The 21,430-nt window shown below is 34.7% G+C and overlaps 1 long non-coding RNA gene across 1 annotated transcript in view; it reads left to right on the top strand.

Moving 5' to 3' along the window:
• The first annotated feature begins 16,779 nt into the window (after positions 1-16,779).
• The window catches only part of LOC141278753 (uncharacterized), a 605,630-nt gene continuing 600,979 nt past the window's right edge, over positions 16,780-21,430 (top strand). Inside the window, exon 1 of the long non-coding RNA XR_012331899.1 lies at positions 16,780-17,644. This is a non-coding gene — a long non-coding RNA (uncharacterized lncRNA). The remainder of the gene's footprint in view (positions 17,645-21,430) is intronic.

Genomic DNA, 21,430 nt, shown 5'->3' with positions numbered 1-21,430 from the left:
AGATGGCTGACAATTGTGGCAGTGTGAAAGCCCATTTCCTTGGCTTGAGTGGGTAAAAACTTTGGGTCTTAACCTAAATCGAAGAGTTCTGCAAAATCAGTCTGATGCTATACCCCATGGAACTTGAACTCAAATCACCCCCATACTGGGCTTCGACCTGTTTCCTGTCCTGCTTTCTTCGCAACATGTCTGATTTCTCACTTGTACATAAATTCATTCTCACATAACTTGTGTTTCTGGAGAATCTGTTTTATGATGACTTCTTGCAACATGCACGGTAATGAAGGTAGAATTCTGAACAAGGTAGTCATGATCATTCCCTTAAGGAAACGTATTCCATTATAGTGCTTAGAGCTAATGCAGTAAATGAAATAATTATAGATTTTAGTAACTTTAATGCACATCATAAACAGCTGACTGAGATAAATAATAATTGGGTAATTTTTTATATAGAAAAACCAGAATCTGACAGTCCCATCTCTCTCCCGCTCTGCTGCCAAGGCACAGACAGCTGCTGTGTTCACTTCTAGCATAAAGCAGTGAGTGTGAATCCTGGGGATGGCAGAGGGCTGAGTCTCTATTGAGGAGAATTCTTCCATTCTCAATGGGTTGCACATAATCATTCTCTGAAAATAAACTATAGTTACACCCTTTCCAGAAGGATTTTATGCTCCCTCGCCTACAATCACTGGAGGCAGTCCTCTATGATAGAAATTGTACCCACATACAGGGAATAGGTATTCTCTAACGCAAATTCAAGCTGACAACCAATAATCATCAATCTAATAGGAAAACTCAGACAATGAAAGCAAAGTAACAATGTTCATCAATATATGAAAAGACAAAGGAAATCCCGTTACAACAGACTACCTATTATGGAGTGGGAAAACATACCTGCAAAATAGCAATTTGAAAAAAACAACTTAACTATATTAATATGAGACAAAATATATAAAGTATTTATGTAATTGCATTATAGGAGATAAAGGAATCACTATGTAATGCCAGAACAGTCAAGCAAGAGAATATTATACATAGAAACTTGTCTGCCTGCAAAAACAGTCTCAATATATGTAAAATGGAAAGCTAAATAACTATATAATCAATCATGAGATCATTTCTTAACTCGAAAGGGAAAGTAAAACCAATCATATTTCATAGCACACAAAGAGATACACACAGACACACACAGATCCAGTGAATTAACTTCTATATGTGAAAACAAAACTTTAAATTATTTGGGAGAAAATATATGATAATTATATTAATTTTGGAATTCCTAAGCAACATGCCAACAACCAACTTACATAGACAAAATATGTAAATTCAAAAACCATAGACATAAATCTTGTGCGTGAGAAATGAACATAGATGAAAATATATCTCCAGATTGGGAGAAAGTACTTTTGAAACTTTCACAAATATATACACATCTCAAACAAACCAATACGAATTATAACAAATAATAAACGGGCCTAATATGTCAAGAAACAGAAGAAGAGAAAAATATTTTTTCATGTGACAAAATATTCAAATATATGTGTTATATGATAATAACCATTAGATTGGCAAAAACTAAAATGTGAGCCAAATTAAGCCAGGGCAGTGACATGCAGAAATGATCATTCTCATATATCCATTGTAGACAGCAACTGTGCAATATTAACAAAGCTATAGTTGCATGAACCTAAGAGAATTTTCTACCTAACAGTTTCTTACTCATGTCTACATGAGACCTGTACATATTTTCTAGTCCCATTGTTTATAACACTTAGAACCGGCAAATCGTATATCTGTTACCAGGGGAGTGGATAAATGATTAACATTTATGTTTAATTAATAAATACCATATATATGCCCAATTAAACTTCATAAAGATATATTTATAAGAATATACATAGTAGGATCTTTATAGTAGCAAAATTTTTGGAACTTACATACCTATTTCTTAGTGCTTATTTTGTGCCATGTACTTCATGGAACATTACATGTGTTAAGTTAATCTTCACAAAAACCCTGTGTAGTGAGTAGTTTTAGACTGTATCACAATTTTCAGAAGAGGGAACTGAGGCCCAGTGGTAACAAGTAACATGCTTAAAATTACTCAGCAAATAAATAGTAGAGCCAGGGTATAAACTCAGTCATTATACCTCTAGAACCCATTCCTGTAAATACTGTGTAAAACATTCATTGAAAGTATAAAGGATGTACTTAGCACACTAGATAGTATTTTATTTTATTTTATTTATTTATTTTTTTGTGGTACGCGGGCCTCTCACTGTTGTGGCCTCTCCCATTGCGGAGCACAGGCTCCGGACGCGCAGCCTCAGCGGCCATGGCTCACGGGCCCAGCCACTCCGCGGCATGTGGGATCTTCCCGGACCGGGGCATGAACCCGTGTCCTCTGCATCGGCAGGCGGACTCTCAAACACTGCGCCACCAGGGAAGCCCTAGATAGTATTTTAAAGTCATGAAACTCTGCTCCATTTATTAACTTGGACTCATATCAAAAGGTTCATATAGACCAAAAAAATCATAGAGTAGAAAGATAGTTATAGTATGAAACATGTACATAAAGTTTAAAAACATGCAAAACCAAAATCATATAGTCTATAGATACATACATATGTATTAAAATAGAAAATGAAAATGACCTAGGCATGACGAGCCATATTTAAGTATGATTGTTAATTCTAAAGCAGTATTGGGACTAGAGAGTCAGATTGGGAAGGGATAAACAAAGGCTTCAATAGTATTGTTATTTTTTAGATAAATAAATACTATAGATGAGAGGCGGTACATTAATAATTCCTGTATAAAATATTGGAAATGTTTCATAATTTCACTGACTCAGAATGTCAGCATGCCAAGAAGTGGGGGCAAACAAGGCAAGGTTGAAAAGCTTCCAGGTCTGCTGTTTATGTTGGGAGCATTGGACGACAACCTGCCCTCCCACAGATGAGCTCATCTGAGAATGGGATGCTCTTATATGTTTACACAGAAACCTAAACCAAGGGCAGTTCTCAAACAACATAGATTCCTAATAGTCTATACAGATCCACATCATAAGAGGATGAATAAGAGAAAAAATGAGTAAGGCTTATAAAGTAAGGGAAAATAAAGCAGCATTCATAGAGTTTAAAAAATAAACATACGTCTGAAAAAGACTTCCATCAGGGGGCAGAAGAAAGCTTCAGGAAACTGCCACCTGTAAAACTGTATTATGCTTCTCATGTGCTATTTAATTTGATTTGCCAGTGTATTTTTAAAGAATTTTTATATCAATGTTCATCAGTGATACTGGCCTGTATTTTTCTTTTCTTGTAGTGCTTTTGTCTGTTTCTGGTACCAGAGTAATGCTCACCTCTTAGAATGAATTTGGAAGTGTTTCCTCCTCTTCAGCTTTTTGGAAGTATTTGAGAAGGATTGCCATTAATTCTTTAAACGTGGTAGAATTTACGAGTGAAGCCACCTGGTACTGGGCTTTTCCTTTGTTGAGAGATGTTTTGATTACTGATCAATCTCCTTACTAGTTATAGGTCTGTTCAAATTTTCTATTTCTTCTTGATACCTTCTTTATAGGTTGTTTCTAGGAATTTATCCATTGCATCTAGATTATCCAATTTGTTGTTGTATAGTTATAATAGTCTCTTATAATCCTTTTTATTTATGTGTCATTAATTGCAACATCTCCTCTTTCATTTCTGATTATAGTTAACAGTACTGTTATGTGAACACAGGTGTTCTTACCACAATTTAAAAAGAAGTGTATTAAAAACAAGGCATGCATGGAAAGTAACATAAAGCTATAAAGTAAAGAAAAAGGATCAAATAAAAGGTCTCTAAGATGTGATGATAAGTCAATGGTATTAAAATAAAGAAGGGAATAAATGAAATAGATGTTGATGTGATAAGAGAGAGTTTAAAAGTGCATGGAAAGTCAAGTCAAAATTTTCCAGTAGGTGTTGCAATGAGGCAAATTGTACAGTATTTGCTCCCTGAATCCAAATTATAAGAAGAGAAACACTAAATATTAAGCATTCCATTTATAACAAAATTAGAAAAAAGTTCCTGACATAGATAGCAATAATTTATTTTTTAAATGTGAATTTGAAGTATGATAGAGTTGGAAAAGAAACAAAAAAATAAAAATCAACTATGAAGAGAGATTTGAAAACATAATTAGACTGATGATTGGCCACACATGCACACACAAAAATAAAGGTTGAAACAAGATAGAAATGCGTATCTCTCTTATAAAGGAAGTCTTGATGTAGGTGATAGAGGATTGATGTGGCATTCTAATGTGTTAAGACTCCAGACTTCTTTTAAATCATTGCTTTATTTAACCTAACATGTACTTTCTTAGGTGTTTGATTAGTGATCAATCTCCTTACTAGTTATAGGTCTGTTCAAATTTTCTTTTCTTCATGATACACCCTAGGTATTCATGGTACCTTAGATCATGGTCCAAGATGGCTACCGAAGCCATCATGTCTATATTCAAGCCAGTCCAGATTTAGGAATCTACATAAAAGTATCACATGATAGTCCTTGACATCTCATTAGAAGTCAGGCATATGACCAAAGATTGCTCCAGGTCTGTCACAATCATTTTTTTAACTATTGGTATCATAGAGAATTTCTACTGGTATCACAATAGGAGATGATTAATAAGTTAAAAAAAGGAAATTGATTGTTTCTGGAGAAAAATGGTAGATGATGTGATTGAAGAGATGATATGACCACAGAGATGACTTTAAATATGTTGGTAATACAGTAGGTGCGTATCTGTTAGTTTTACTATTATTATAAATGGTATTTATTTGCATACCTTCATATGCATGACATATAATAGTAATGCTGACTTTTAAGACACACAAACACTATATACCACTGTCCAGGTTATACCACTACCCACGTTTCCCTTTAGGACTAAGGCACTTCCTTCGTCAGCTGCATTAGCAGGGTAGTTGAGTGACTGATGTCTCCAAGTTGAGTAGCTCTCTGTATAGCTGAGGCACACAAGGTCATGTCTTCCTCCATATGTGGGGAGCCCATATCCATTGACTGGTCTATATGGGGGAAAGGAGAACAATATAAAAATCTGACCCCTTTACTAAATGTCATCACAGTTCCAGAGCTCCCAGTAGGCGCTACTGAGATTTGCTGCAAATGAATCGCCATTCAACTCCTCCCTCCACCCAATCTCACTTCCTTCTCTTTCCTCAGGAGTTAATCCATAGGGTACCACCCCCAAATACAGCTCCTGCATGTAAATCTCCACCTTAGAATCATTTTTCCAGAAAACCACCTAAGAAAAAGAAGGTGGTGGCTAATGTTTGTATTATATGTTCACAAAAACTTAATCAATTTTTAGATGAAACATTGCAAAACAAATTCGAAATGTTTAATGACAGATTATTGATGAGCACAGTTGTAAAAATGCCATATTTTTTTGTTTCATAACAATACAAGAATATTGCTTAATTTTCAAGTACTTCCCTATTTAAGATTTTGTTTGCAGAATCAAGAAAAGTCTACTATATTTCAATCAGCTCTATAAAGTGTAGGTATCACAGCTAAATTATTAATTCCCAAAGAGTGTTAAAATGCAAGACAGTTTGGAGGGAAGAAGGAGTGCTAAATAAATCAATGGTGATTTTAATAAACTAGAAGCTTTTAGGTACTAAATCTGTCTGCATCTGATCTGAATTGCAATTACCTGTCAAAAAGTCATCCATCATCACAAGCTCCAAACAAACTTTCTTGGCAGCACATGTTTGAGGAAAGCTATTGCGTGTGGCAAATTTTTCTTCTGGTTTACCACATCCTCAAGAATGACAGAAATTTCAGGGAACATTTCCATACAACTCAGCAATAACCAGTTAGGTGGAAAAAATCATGTATTACATAGCTTATATAATTTATTAATACATGCTTTATATATAAACCGTTCATTCACAAATGAATGGTTTGATTTCCATTGTTTCTAATATCCATAATCTTTTAATCTAATATTTCAGTATTTTCTAGGAATACATGGAAATGTATATTTTAACAATGGATTTGAATAAATCATTCTCATTTCATAATATTTTTTATGTTAAAACTATCATAAGTTGTATTTGTATAAAATAATAGTTTGTAGTCTCCATTAATAACTTAGCAGGGTTCAGGGGATATCATCTACAATGACCTTGATAAAAGAAAAACCTAGAGGCATTATTAGTTAAACAGCAAACTACTATTTCTAACCTTATCTCCTTAGAGATAAGGAGGATATTTATCCTTCTTTGGATAAATAAAGAAGGATAAATAATATTTATCCTTCTTTGAAAAAAATATCGCCACTTTTTAGATTTTGCTGCCATAAAGTGCATTTCTAATTCAATTTTTATCTAAAAGTATTTTTTTTATAACTAAAACATACTGCTTGGTACATAGTAGATTTTCATAATTATTGGTTCATTGGTTGATGCATACATTGAATGTATGGATGCTTCTTTTATTTTTTGTCCATTTTAGTACTCATGGTAATATACTCCTGAAATTATTTATTGTTTTGTGAGCAAAAAATCTGATATTTTTAAATAAAAACATGGAATAATATCTTTGTGACTTTAGGGCAAAAAAAAAGATTTTCTCAGATAAGTCAAAAAACCCAATATGCATAAATATACAAAAAATATAATAAAGTAGATTTCATAATTAAAAACTTCTGTTAATCAAAATATACCATCAAGAAAATAAATAAGCATGTCATAAGTTGAAAGTAAATATTCACAAACCGTATAAAAAGATCTACAATTCAGTAATAAAAATATAAAGATTTTTAATAAACACATGAGAAAAATGTTTAAGTAGTGTTTACAAAGAGTTCACTATTGTCCAACAAACATGAAACAGTCTTAACCTTATTAATTTTCAGACATCATAAATTGAAACCACAGTTAGATATCACCACACTCACCATAATGGCTAAAGTTAAAAAGATAGAACAGATGAAAAGATAAAATACTGGCAAGTATAGGGAATACTGAAGCGCTCAACTTTTGTTGCTGAGCGTGTAAAATGTTACAATCATTTTGGAAAAAGTCCTGGCAGCGTTTTTAAATATACATAAAACTAAATACAAAAAACTGTGAGCCAGCGATTTCACTCCCAGGCTTTTATAAAGTTAAATAAAACATATTTTATTTAATATGTAAAATAATACAATAAAAAATTAAAAAAGAAAACAAAAACCTCAGCATAACTCACAATATCCCCAAACTGGAGATCAGTTGATTATCCATCATACAGAATTGATAAATAAAACTGATGGTATATTTATACAAATAAATAAAAATAGAAAAAAAGAAACTACTGATATGTGAAACCAGACAAATGAAAGTCAAAATTTTGTGTTGACTGACAGAAGTCTTATAAAAACAAATTGAATGTATAATTTGACTCCCATGTAGTTCAAAATTAAGCAAAATTCATCTATGGTGGAAAAACTCAGAACAGTAATTGCTTCTCGGGGAGTGAGTGTGGTGATTGACTGGAAAAGGACATAGGAAGCTTTTGCAGGTGATAATAATACTATTTTATTTAAGTCACTGAAGATGTATGCAACTGTCAAAACTCTGAATATGTATCCTTAAGATTTGTGCATAACATATATGTAAATTTCACCTAAAATTCTGTGCAATAATATTGAATTCTACTTAACAATATGCATGCTAAAATATTTGCATTGTCTTAAATTTACTTAGAAAGATATAAAAAAACATGAAATGGTAAATGTATAGCAAGATCTATGAAAATGTGATGAAACAAGTAAAGATTAGTAAAAGGTTATTGAATATTCATTCTAAATTATCTTTGTTTTGTGTTTGAAAAGTTTCATAATAGAACATTAGAATAAATGTGGAAATATAAAGAAGCTAGGGGACTTGTGGTTTCACCAGATGAAGTATCTCCATTCCTCCCAGATCCTCCCTCATATAACCACAAATGCCTAAACATAACACAGCAAGCAAAGGAAGACTGAATGTTGGAAAAAGGAAGGTGGACAGCCTAGGAACCTTAGGACTTCAAGAGAGACATGGCAATGAGTTCCCTGGGTGTCCTTATCATCTTTCATATATAGCAAATAAAGCTCTACAGAAGTCCGAATCCCCAAAACAACAAAAGGCAGACCAAAATGAAAAAACAAAAAAAGAAAAACAAAAGGTTTGAAAAGGCTTTATACTCTAGCAAAATGATTAGGAAAAATGGTAGTGTAATGACAGACATTTTGGCAATAACCATCCCATTCCTGTGAAACACGAACAGAAAAAAATGGTACCACTCCTACTCATTGTTTTAGTTAGGCCAACTAAGTAATAATAATGTGATAATTAGTGTAATAATTAAAACTGAGCAGAAATCTATGAATTAGATAATAACAAATGATAAAGAAAATTAACAAAGACAAAAGTGGGTTCATTGAACAGATGGATAAAATTGATAGATTGCTAGCAATTCTGAGAGAAAGAAAGAGAGAGGAATATATGGACCACTTTATGACAAACAAATTTCACAACTTAGGGAATATGAATTTAAGATAAAATAGGACATTTAAAAACCCTGTATACTGGCTAAAGAAAACAATTCATTTTCAGAAACACTCCCACAAAAAGCTACAGACCCAAATAATTTGGTTAGTAAATTACTAAAATAAATAATATAGAAAATGTTCCAGGAAACAAGAGAAAGAATACACACTATTTTTATGAGGTCAGCATTAATGTGGTATAAACACCGGATAAAAGTATTATGCATTATTTATAGATCAATTACCTTCATAAATACAAGCATAAATGCTTAACAACATATAGGCAGATCAAATTAAGCAATATGTAAACAGGTTTATATATCATGGCTAAATGCTGTTTTTCCCAGGAACATAAATTTGGATTAACATTCAAAAATAACTTAATGTATTTTACTATATTAATAAAAGAAAAGAAATAGCATGATTATCTTAATAGGAGAAGATTAATTTGACAAAGTTTATCACCCATTCTTGATAAATTCCTGAGGCGGTTAGGAAGAGAATGATATTCTCCAATGCAATAAAGTGCATCTATTAAAAACCTACAACTATTATCTCATATGGTGAATATAGTGATCAAATCAAGCATGTTGACTCTTACCATTTCTTTTCAACACTGTACTAGAGAAGTTATCCATTACATTAAAACAAAGAAAATAAAGACATATATATTGAAAAGGAAGAAGTAAAACTCTTCTTTTCACAAATGAAATGGCTGCTTACATAGAAATACCTAAGGAACAAGAATTGAAATATTAGAACTAGTTAGTGAATTTAGAAATGTTCCAGATAACACAAAAATGTATTGCATTTATATATACTAGCTTTAAGCAGTTTGAAATTAAAAAAAAATTCTAAGTCCCTTTACAATAGTATCACAAACAATAAGATATTAAAGAGTACATTTCACAAAATACTTTCAAGATTCCTAAAACTACAAAACATTGCTGAGAGAAAATAATAAAAACCTAAATGAATGGGACATTATACCATGTTCATGAACTGGATACTCTATATTTAAGATGCCCATTCTTCCCTATATGATCAATGTTTTGGATCATTGAAAATGTTTCTCTCATGGGAATGAATAATCTTCTTACATTTTTATTAAAAATACAGAAGTTCTAGAATTTCTGAAAGTAGCTTGTAAAATAAACACAAAGTTGGAGGATTTATACTATTGCAAATCAAGAGTTTCTACAAAACTGATGTGCTATGTTTTCATGATAACTAAAAATTGTAAATGCAAGAGAATAGAGTTCAGAAATAAACCTGCAAATATATGGGCAATTGATTTTGACAGAGGTGACAAATTATTCAGTGAAGAAATTAAATACTTTTTAAATTGTTATGGAACAACCAGATATCGATATAGGAGAGAAAAAAGCTTTCTCTTACACCATACACAAATAAATATTAATTTGAACAGGCTTATAAACCTAAATTTAGAGTTTAAAATTATGCAGCTTCTTTAAGAAAACAGAATATATCCATGGCCTCAGATCAGGTAACAATTCTGAAACTGAACTCAGAAAGCAGCAGTATTAAACATTATAAAATAGATCTCAATAAAATCAAAAATTTTCAAGAGGAACTCTCATTCATTGTTGGTGGGAATGCAGAATGATGCGACCACTTTGGAAGACAGTTTGGCAGTTTCTTACAATACTACACATACACTTACAATCCAGCAATCTTTCCCCAAATGAGTTGAAATCTTATGTCCACACAAAAACCTATACAGGAATGTTCATAGCAGCTTTATTTATAATTACCAAAACTTAGAAGTAACCAAGAAAGACTGCTGTAGGTGAATGAAGGAATAAACTGGGGTACACTAAGACCATGGAATATTATTCAGCACTGAGAAGAAGTGAGCTATCAAGCCAGAAAAAGACATGAAGGAATATTAAATGCATATTGCTGAGTGAAAGAAGCCAATTTAAAAAAGGCTACACACTGTATGATTCCAATTATATGACATTCTAGAAAAGGCAAAACTATGGAGACAATAGAATATCAGTGATTGCTAGGGATTAGTGAGGAGAGAGGGAGGGATGAACAGGAGGAGCACAGAGAATTTTTAGGGCAGTGAAACTATTTTGTATGATGTTACAGTGGTAGATATCTGTTACAGTATTACACATTTCTCAAAACCTACAGAAGGTATAACAGAAAAAGTAAACCCTAATGTAAACTATAGACTTTAGTTGATAATGAGGTGCCAGTATTGGTTCATGGAATGTAATAAATGTACCACACTGATGGTGGATGTTGATGGTGGGAGAGGCTTTTTGTGAGGTATGAGGGGATGGGGAATGAATAAGGGATACGTGAAAACTGCACTTTCCACTCAATTTTGCTTTGAACCTAAAACCTCCCTAAAAAATTAAAGCCTATTAATTTAAAAACTTAAGCTTCTGTTAATCAAAAGACACTATCAAGTAAAGAAATAAGGTAGACAAAATAAACGCTAAATATTTGTAAAATACATAACAAAGAACATATGGAGAATACATAAAGAACTCCATCTCAGGGCTGAGATAAAAAAATCTGAAGGTGTACCTGCAGCATCTTTTTTCCCTAAAAAGTAACGAAATGCTCAAAGAAATGTGTAAAGCACAAAGAAGCCATCTTGAACAGACTCCTTCGGACTTAATCTAGGATAATGTGAATGTCAAAATATACAATGACAGAATGTATATAACCCATTGAATAAAAGAAGCCATTAGTCCTTATGTAAATGTCAGTAATAAATAGAGGAAAAGAAAAAAAAACCTTTTAAGGTAGACTGCTGACTATATAATCAAAAAATATGAGTAAAATGTTGATAAGAAACAGCATATTTTCATAGTTTCAATATGGATTCTCTGATATTAGCTATCAGTTACAAAGGGGAAAATAAGTTCACTATAGTGGGAAAATTCCTTAGTCCAACCACTAAACCTAACATCACCATTAATGAAATAAATCAAGTTATCTTTCTTCCTGATATGATGTATCTGGAAAGACAATTTAATTTTTGCCAAAATGTATATAGACTTAATTTAAGTATAAAGTAATATAAGAAACATCCAAATTGAAGGATGTTTTCTAAAATTATTGCCAAATCAAAAAAGATGAAGAAAGGCTGAGTAAATATTCCAGATAAAAGGAGATTACTAACACATAGCAATTAAATGCAACGCATGGGCTAAGATTGGATCTTGGGCTGGGAAAAAAGTATAGTTCTATATTTTACTTTGAGACAGTTAAAATTAAAATGTACTGTCGATTAGATAATAATATTGTATCATGTTTAATTTTCTGATTTTGGTAACTGCACTATGATAAGTGCATTGCATATTTGAACCAAATACTTTGTTTTGGGGAAAAACACAAGGAAATATTTAGGGGGTAAATGGGAATGTTTCCAACCTATTGTCAAACGGCACCCTTCCCTTTGCCTGCTAGTGCCAGTCTGTAAACATAACTGTGCAAACTGAAATCATGCAAAGCCATCTTAACAATCAGTGTGAAAAATTACTAACGTTCTGTGACCTTTAACATTTTTGTCAAAGTATTAAAAATTCTCTTACTTTCTCTTATAATGTATAGGGAAATTAAAATTAGTGAAACTAAACTTTATTTTATACATTGTAATTTAAAATGTTAGAAATATTTACAATTAAATAATTTTACTTCTTTGCATAAAATTTATCAAGAGAAATTTGAACATTGCTTTTTCTAATATTTTATCCTTTGCACTTTCAATATGGTGAAACATCTCTGAGAGTTTCTTTAATGTGACTTTTTTTTACTAGCATGACTTCTGGAACATCATCATCTTTTTTGTCGTAAGTGTTTGTCTCATTTATGTTCGTAAATTTGCCTTCATTAACCTCCTCTGTGTTGCATACCTAGTCTCTAAAATATTGATGGAATCAACATTCCCATAGTCAGCCTCTGTATCTTCCATAACTCCATTTATGTTCAATTTGAATTTCACTCTAGCATTATCGATTTTCATTTATTTTTTGCACTTTCAACTTTGTCAACCAGTTTCCTCTTTCAATAATTCATTTTTATAAAATGCCATTTGGGTTTATCACTGGGAGATAAGCAAGTGCTACACACTTTTCTATTTGTGAATGAACTGAATAACAGATACACAGCGACAAAGTACTGACAGACTGAAAAAAGTGACATGGTTAGTCACTGACCATGATGTACATGTGCTATTTACATGGTAATTTGTAGGACAGAAGAGGTAGCAGCAGAGTTTATACTTTGTGCAATTACATACAGTTAATATACCACAGTAACCGAAATCTGAACTTTGTTGTTGGGCCTGGTGTTATTTAATTAACACGTGGTAACTGAAATTCATTCTTATGGAAGCTATGTAAGGCCTCTTTGTGTGTGTGTCTTTGTGCCTGTGTGCTTGTGGTGAACAAGCGCATGTTTGTGCACACAAATGTTTTTTTGCTGAGACAGTGAGAGACAGAGAGACAGAAGCAAATGGGGCAAAATGATGTAAACAATTGTTAATCTGTGTTAATGGGACTTCCTTGTACTTTTCTTAAAATTTTTCAGTAAGTTTCAAATCATATCATAATAAAAGTTATGATAATGAAATAAAGAAAGGAAATGAAATACTAGGTTCCTCTTTAAGAACTTTATTAATGCAATGGAATGTTTCTCAAATTACAGTTAAATTAAAAGGATCTTTGATATTATCAATTGTATAGCCCATTTGTTCCAAAATTGGTTTTAACCTCATACAGTTACTGCACCTATTTCAGAGTAATTATATAGATGAGTCTTCTTGAAAATGACACTTCTGCCCCAGGGGCATAAAATAAATGTGAGTTAAAGATTGAAAATTCAGTTGTTGTCCATATATTACCATGCCATCTTAGGATTTTAGTGACATCTTTCTTGTTACTTAATTCAATAGCATTCTTAGTTAGGAAATATGCCTTTGAGACCTTCACAATTTGAAGCAAAGAGCCTTTTACAAAGATTGAAAAAGATATGCCCCATGTCTGGTATAAAAGCTAAGTATTATGTTTCTCAGGGGTGGCTGATTTATTGATCTTGTTCTAGTTTCTCAGGACTGAATTCACAAATTTATTTAGTCCAAGCAGTGATAGTTCAAATAATTTATGTATGTGTGTGTGTATGTGTGTGTGTGTGTGTATATATATATACACACACACACACACACACACACACACACACACACACATATATCTTCTAATTCACCAGGTGACTGGGTTTGTGTTTTTTGTGGATTTTCTTATATTGACATATATATATATATATATATATATATATATATATATATATATATCTCCTGAAATTATGGTGCAAGCCCAGCAATTCTTTATTAAAATATCCAAAGTAAAAAATCCAGGAACAGGTAGAGAATATGAAAAGCTAAAGTGTTAACAGAGATCTCAAATCCAGTTGGAGATTCTATTAGCAAAATACTAAAATAATAAATCAATCTGTTGTTCAAAATATAATATCTCTGTCACTTAATGCTACATTTCTAATGAATAAAATAGATGTGTAACAAGTTTTCCATTTTCCTAATATCTCCTAGGAAAGATCTGTTTCTCAACTTGATCATGTTTTCTATTTTTATTTTATTTATTTTTTGATCCAGTTACTCAATACTACAATCTAAGATATCTACCAGAAGCATCTTTTTTATGAATGGAGATCTGTCAATAACCCTGTTATAAATATTTCTTCTTAGTGCTATTGATTTTAACTAATAGTTTTTACTTCATCTCCTGTTTTATATTATTTATGATTAAAAGCTGTAAGCACTTTTGGACATAAATAATAGGAATTGACTTTAATATAATTTTAAACATCTCAGTCATTTTATAAAATTTTTGATTTGTCCACCATTTGCTCATCTAAATATGTTTTCCTTTTCCATTTAATGCAGAAAATTGAGTTGGGGAAAAAATAAATATAAAACCAAAAAGAACAGTGTGTAGAAAGAAAAATATATCTTTTTAACATCTTAGGAAATGAGGTCTATGCCAGGGACACTGTTGTTCCCTAACCAAATCTCTGGCTGTGAGAATGGCTGCACAGCTTATAACTGAATCTGCTTCTAGGAATCAGATGAAGGAAGCTGCCTCATCGATATTTTGGTCCTCTCGGAGGAGAACTGGCATTCAGTGTCTGATTGGAGTGGGAGAGTGTTGAAAGAAGTGAGCCTCTTGCTTCTAATTAATATACCCCTGGAAGGACCATCCCATATCCAGAGCTCTGAAAGAATTGTCTGAGGGCACACATGTGACCACTGTGTAGTTTGATTTCTCCCTCACGCACTCCTGCTTCCACAGGTGGTGTTCCACAGGACATGCGACAATTAAACCACCTGCATATGAATCGCTTTCTCAGAGTCTGTTTTTGAGCAACCCAACTCAAATGGATAAGGATTCGATCCCTGAGAGACAATTTCATTAGTATAACTGTGTTCTGACATTCCTTCAAACTCTTTGACATTTAACGCTGATGTCTAACTTTTCATGCAACAAATATTATGACTATGAGATACATCAGAAAGATATATCAGAAAGATGGAAGATGCTATCTTAGAGCAATGGTTCATAAATCTTATTTTTTTACCAGAATCCCCTGGAGAGCTTGCTAAAACTTGACATGTGGAACCTCACGCCCAGAATTTCAGATTCAAATTGTCTGAGGTGGGAGCCAAATTTTGCATCTTTAACAAGTTCTCAGGTGATGCTGATGTTGCTGTTTTCAGGACCACGTTTTGAGAGAGATGACCATTAGTGGCTTTCTTAAAAAAAAAAAAAAGGAATGGTAAATATCAGGAAATTTAATGATGTCAAATGAGAATTTTCATGAAATAAGAAATTATAAAAATTACAAAATATGGAGGACTGCTTTCTAATTAGATTTGCATATAAGTAGTTTCTTTTCTCACTATATAAAATGGCAAAGGAATCATACTGAAATCTGCTGTCAGAGGAATCCCTCACTATTTGTAAGAGCAGATAAAGAAAAAGTTACTAGTATGCTGTAAGGAATACTTCAACATAATTATCAGGTAGAGATAGGGTTGCTGCTACATAATAGAGGCAGAGTCAACTAACCTATGAATGTTGGGTCCATATTTTCTTCAGGCAGAACCATTTATTTTAAGACTTGATGCACAACATAGCAGACAGATTAACATAAGAAATTGGATTACATACTTTAACTACATCAAAGAACACTATCGATGGGGAAACTGGTGAGAGTAATACCATTAATAAATTCTACCTCACAAAACATTATATTGATCTTTCTGAAATAATACTTTCAAGGAAGAAAATACGACAAACCATGCCACAAATTACCACAGAAAATTGTGTAATTCTTTATTAAAATATATTGAGATAGGCTTTTGCAAAATGTATGGAGAGCTGCCAAGAATAGGTTTTGAAACATGATTAATGAGTTCATGTACTATGAGAAAAGTTATATAAAACCATAATCATTCATTATTAAATACACATAATGCCAGACACTGCCTCAGGTATCATGGGTATACTGACAAATAAAGATGTGCATTATCTTCATAGAGCTTGAATTCCAGTGGGAGAAAAAAACAATTACATACATAAGCAGACATAAACAAACACATACATATGGTTAGTATTTGTAATTGATTTGAAGAAATTATTGTAAATCAAAAATCAAAACCTCATTTAAATACAAAATAAAATCAAAGGATAAAGCTACCTGCTGTTATAGGAATATGAGCTTAGCATAAGCAATATGACACATAGTGTATATTTAAAACATTGAGTGAAAGACAACATCAAAGACATAGGAAAAATAGTTTTACAAAAATATTTTTAAATAATATTAAAAGAAATATCAAAGAACAACAACACAATAACATTTATGAATCTGAGAATGATTATGAAAGTTATGTAACAAAGTAGTGATGATATACATAGTATACTCAAATAAAATGGTAAGATAAGGGTAATTTTTAAAATTGTAGGAGCAAAGAAGGAGCCATTTTAAAAAGCCCATGAACCCTCATAAAATGTTTTATAAGCAATTTTTAAATTTTATTATAGATTATAGATTCTCAAGATGTGTTACCAAGGTTTTATTTTTTTAATTAAAATTTTAAATATTAAATACAACATAGTATTTTAGTAAAACTATCTGAAACAGTCAAAATATGGAAGTGTATTAGTAAGTATATATTTTATTAGAACTGGAGAAGTAATTAAAAATATGGTGGGAAATCAAAAGGAAGGTTGAAAAAGATATTCTGAAAACTATGGTGATTATTTTGTCCACTAAGAAAGCCTCCAGGAGTGGCACCTGGCCCCGGCTCCGCGCAGGGCTGTGGCAGGAGGGCGACCTGGGGGCGGCGGCCCGGCTCGGGCCGGGGTCGGGGGTCCTCCCAGGCCCGCTTGGGGCGGAGGAGATGGGGGCTGCGCCCCAGCCACCTCCCGAATCCGCCTCTCCTTCCCTTGCACCGCAAGTGGCCTTTGCCGCCACTTCCTGCCTTTAGGGCCTCCAGCCGAGGAGGGTCCAATTCCTCAGGCCCTTAGTCGCCGCTGTGGTCAGGGTGAGGCTGTGAATGTTGCACAAACTTCTTAGCGCCTCAGGAGCTTGGCCGTGGACGCCCAGGGGGCCGCGGTTCGGAAGTTGCGCGGTCTGCTGCGTGTTGGGTTTGCTGCCGTCCTGGTGCAGAGCGCAAAGCTGCCCCCCACACCCGACCCCGCCCAGCTCCCTTAAGCGAGGGGCTGGCGCCTGGGCGGCTTCTCCCGGGGCGTGCCCGGACCTGCCCGTGCGCGTCATCTCGCCCCCGTAGGTCTAGGAGGTCGTGCCCGTGGTGGGTTCAGACGCTGATTTCGAGACAGCTGCGCCCAGGCTGCCCGTGGGAGCAGCGTCCGTCCTGTGCTCGTTTTCGGGTGAATTCTGGAAACGTTGGAACTTTGATGTTGCTTTCAGCTCTTCGTCTGGGTCCTCTGGCCGCGTTTCGCAGAAACCCAGCAGGATGGCCGCAAACAAAATGCTGTAAGGAATACTTCAACATAATTATCATGTAGAGATAGGGTTGCTGCTACATAATAGAGGCAGAGTCACGAGGTGATCATGGTTGGCAGCGGAGGGGTGGGCAAGTCGGCCCTGACCTTGCAGTTCATGTATGTTGAGGCTCTGCCCCGTCCAGCTTCCTGCCACACAGGGTGTGCTGCAGTGACCGCGACATTTTGGGATGTGGCCAAGGGAAGCCGACTTAAGGATGCAGTTAGCAGAGGCCCTGGCCTTGTGCTGGGGGCGCGGGGAGGGCTGTGTCCAAGGCGCCCGGCACGGCAAGTGAGTGGGCAGCGGCTCCAAACGCGGTGTCATAGGCCGGTCTGGAAGGTTTTTGCAGGCCTTACGGCTCCTTACAGGGAAGAGGGATGCACGGCCTAAATTTGCCAGTAGTTCCCAAACCGCCCGTACTAGGAACGTCACCCGAAGAAACCTTGCTAAACCGTCATAAAAGAGAAACTCGGACCAGCTGTGCTAGAGGAAGGACTGAATTCTTTTTAAATTCTCTATAGGCAACGTTGGCTTGGCCAAAAAGTGCGTTGGGTTTTTCCACACCATCTTTCAGTGGCCCGGAACGAACTTTTTGGCCAACCCAGTGCTTCAGGATCCCTGGCATCTGACAAGATAGTTCAAACGCATACAGCCAACAGAGTAGGACGGTATTGCAGAGGTTTGTCAGCAGTTAATGAGCAAGACTGTTATTCTGTTGGATTTGGGGTGCGAGTGGTATTTGTAGAATTGCCGTGGAACAAATCCCCACACGGACATCCGTCACCTCCAGTTTCCAGGGGTCTGGCCCGACTGAGCGTGGTGTTGCCCAGGCTCTCAGGCTGTGGGGAGGGTGCCCGGCCTCCTGCGAGCCTGCGGGCTGCTGGCGGGTGCAGGACAGGGCCCCGGCTTCTGGAGGTCGCCCCCAGTTCTCCGCCGCATGGTCATTTCTGTAGACAGCTCTTCCCATGGCCGCTTGCTTCTCCCCGGCCAGCAGGGAAGTGTCTGGTAGCTAAGACGGATCCCTCCACACAAAAACGTGGTCACGGGGTCGCGTCATCATGCTGCCCGTACGCTGTTGGTTGCAAGCCAGCCTCAGGGCCTTGTGCACTCAAGCGGAGAATGCCGTACAAGGGCGTGACCCATCGAGGGGCCCCGGAGGGTTGAGTTCACCAGAGTATTTGTGTATTTTAAAAACTGTGTAATGAATTATAATTTCTTTTCTCCTTCTATAATCATTTTTGTATTTAGAAAAAAAAAAAAAGAAAGCCTCCAGGTAAAATCTGTATGAATTTATTTTTAAAGGTTATAGCAGTTGGGAATAGATTTCAGGGGATGAGTGGAAGCTTAATTGGAGCTTCTTAATATTTTGTTGTATTAAAGTGAAAAATATAAATTTAATCATATATTTAGTTTTCTCTACTAATAAAGATTACATTTAACAATATATATGCCAATTAAATTGTGAATAAATACTGTTATGTAGGAGAGAAATTTGAAATAGTATATTAATTCTATTATTTAAAAGTTCTATTTAAGTTTGTGTGGATGATTAAGAATATTTGTTGCATATACGTGAACTTAGTCACACAAATGTTTATTTAATCTTGATTTAAATTATTATTTTCTTAATAAGTTATTTTATAATGAATATTCCCTCTAGCTAGTGGGAAGCAGCAGCATAACACAGGGAGATCAGCTCGGTGCTTTGTGACCACCTAGAGGGGTGGGATAGGGAGGGTGGGAGGGAGACGCAAGAGGGAGGGGATATGGGGATATATGTATAGCTGATTCACCTTGTTATACAGCAGAAACTAACACATCCTTAAAAGCAATTATACTCCAATGAAGATGTTAAAAAATAATAATAAAATAAAACCCAGGCATGTGTTATACATGGATTTTTTTAAAGTCCAAAATGAAAATTCTCTGTCTTTTAAATGGAATGCTCTGTTAATTTGTCTGTCATAATTATTGATATATGTGCTTTTTAACCACCTTTTGACTTATTTTCTATTTATCTATAATTAGGTTCTTTTTTTCTTTACTTACCTATGTTATTGCTGCAAATTTGATTTTAATTTGTTTTCTCTCTGCCTTTGCTATACTAGTTTGAGAGCTATATTTAATCTTATTATTATTTTAGTGGATATACTTCAACTTCTAATATTAATAACTAATTTAATAAGCATAAAGTTATTATCTTAACTGTAGTCTCACCAAAATATTTTTTAAAAACCTTAATCATTTACCACAAAATTACTACTGTTGGGCTTCCCTGGTGGCGCAGTGGTTGAGAGTCCGCCTGCCGATGCAGGGGACACGGGTTCGTCCCCACGGGAAGATCCCACGTGCCGCGGAGCGGCTGGGCCCGTGAGCTATGGCCGCTGAGCCTGCGCGTCCGGAACCTGTGCTCCGCAACGGGAGAGGCCATGACAGTGAGAGGTCTGCGTACCACACACACATACACATACACAAAAATTACTACTGTTGTCTATTATTTTACTTTTGCCTATTTTTAATTTTCCCAGCTAACATCCTCATCATAAATAAACACTAACATCAACATTTCACACAAAATGTTTAGATATTTTTCTAAATATCTTGTTTCAAAAAGTATCTTCAGGGTTCTTTACATCAAATTGTTTTTCTCATGGGATTAAATGTTTTTCTTCCTGAATTAATTATTATTTGTTGAATGCATGTTGGTGGTGGTATTTTTTTTTTATTTTTTTATTTGTTGCTTATATGAAAATGTTTTTAACTTGTCCCTTCTCCTGAAAGTTAATAGGCAGAATAATGCCCTTTCCCTGAAACATCTGAGTATCTTAGATTACATGACAAAGAGGAGTTAAGTTTGCCGGTGAAATGAATCTTGCTAAACACCTGACCTTAATGTAGGGAGAGTAGCCTGCATTTTCCAGGTGGGCCCAATGTAGTCGCAAGAGTCTTTATAAGAGAAAGACGGAGGCAGAAGAGAAGAATCAGGGAATTATTAAGATGGAAGCCGAGTTGGAGAGATACCATGTTGCTGGCTTTGAAGGTGAGGGAAAGAGGCGGTGAGCTAAGGAACACAAGTGGCCTCTAGTAGAAGTTGGAAAAGGTAATGCAACAGATTCTCTCCTAGAGTCTACAGAAAGAGGTGCACCCCTGTTGAAACCTGAATTTTAGCTCAATGAAACCCATGTTGCACTTGTGAACAGCAGAACTGTAGGATAATTAATTTGTATCGTTTAAGCCACTGAGTTTGTGGTAACTTGTCACAGCAACAGTAGAAAACCAGTACAGATATTTTGGCTTTGTACAAAACTTTAACTTGATAGTTTCTCTCTGTTCTCTGAATATAATTTTCTCTTCTTTGAATTTTTTTCTCTTTGATGGTAAGTATTCTACTGTCTGTTCATATCAAAAGTGTTTTTGCTCTAGCTTATTTTAAGATTTTCATTTTGTCTTTCTACTATTCTACATGTTTTGCTACAATTTTCACATTTTTCAGCTGTGCTCTTCTAAAATCTCTCTTTGGTTCATTTGTTTCATTCATTCTAAAGAAAATGTTTAACCACTAACTCTCAAATAGTTCCTCTAACTCTATTTTCTATATATGTTTTTCTAGGACCCCATTTAGACATTTGTTAGACCTTTGAATCCTGTCCTCCACTTCACTTTTCCCTATTTTCATATATTTTTTAAAAATTTCTGTAGTACATTCTGCTTTATTTCTTCACGTCCAATGCAAATTCATTAATTCTCTTGAAAGCTTCTATTTCATAGACTATAATT

Source organism: Tursiops truncatus, chromosome 5, assembly GCF_011762595.2.
Source record: "Tursiops truncatus isolate mTurTru1 chromosome 5, mTurTru1.mat.Y, whole genome shotgun sequence".
In the NCBI taxonomy this organism is placed as follows: domain Eukaryota; kingdom Metazoa; phylum Chordata; class Mammalia; order Artiodactyla; family Delphinidae; genus Tursiops; species Tursiops truncatus.
This window is presented reverse-complemented; position numbering and strand designations above follow the sequence as displayed.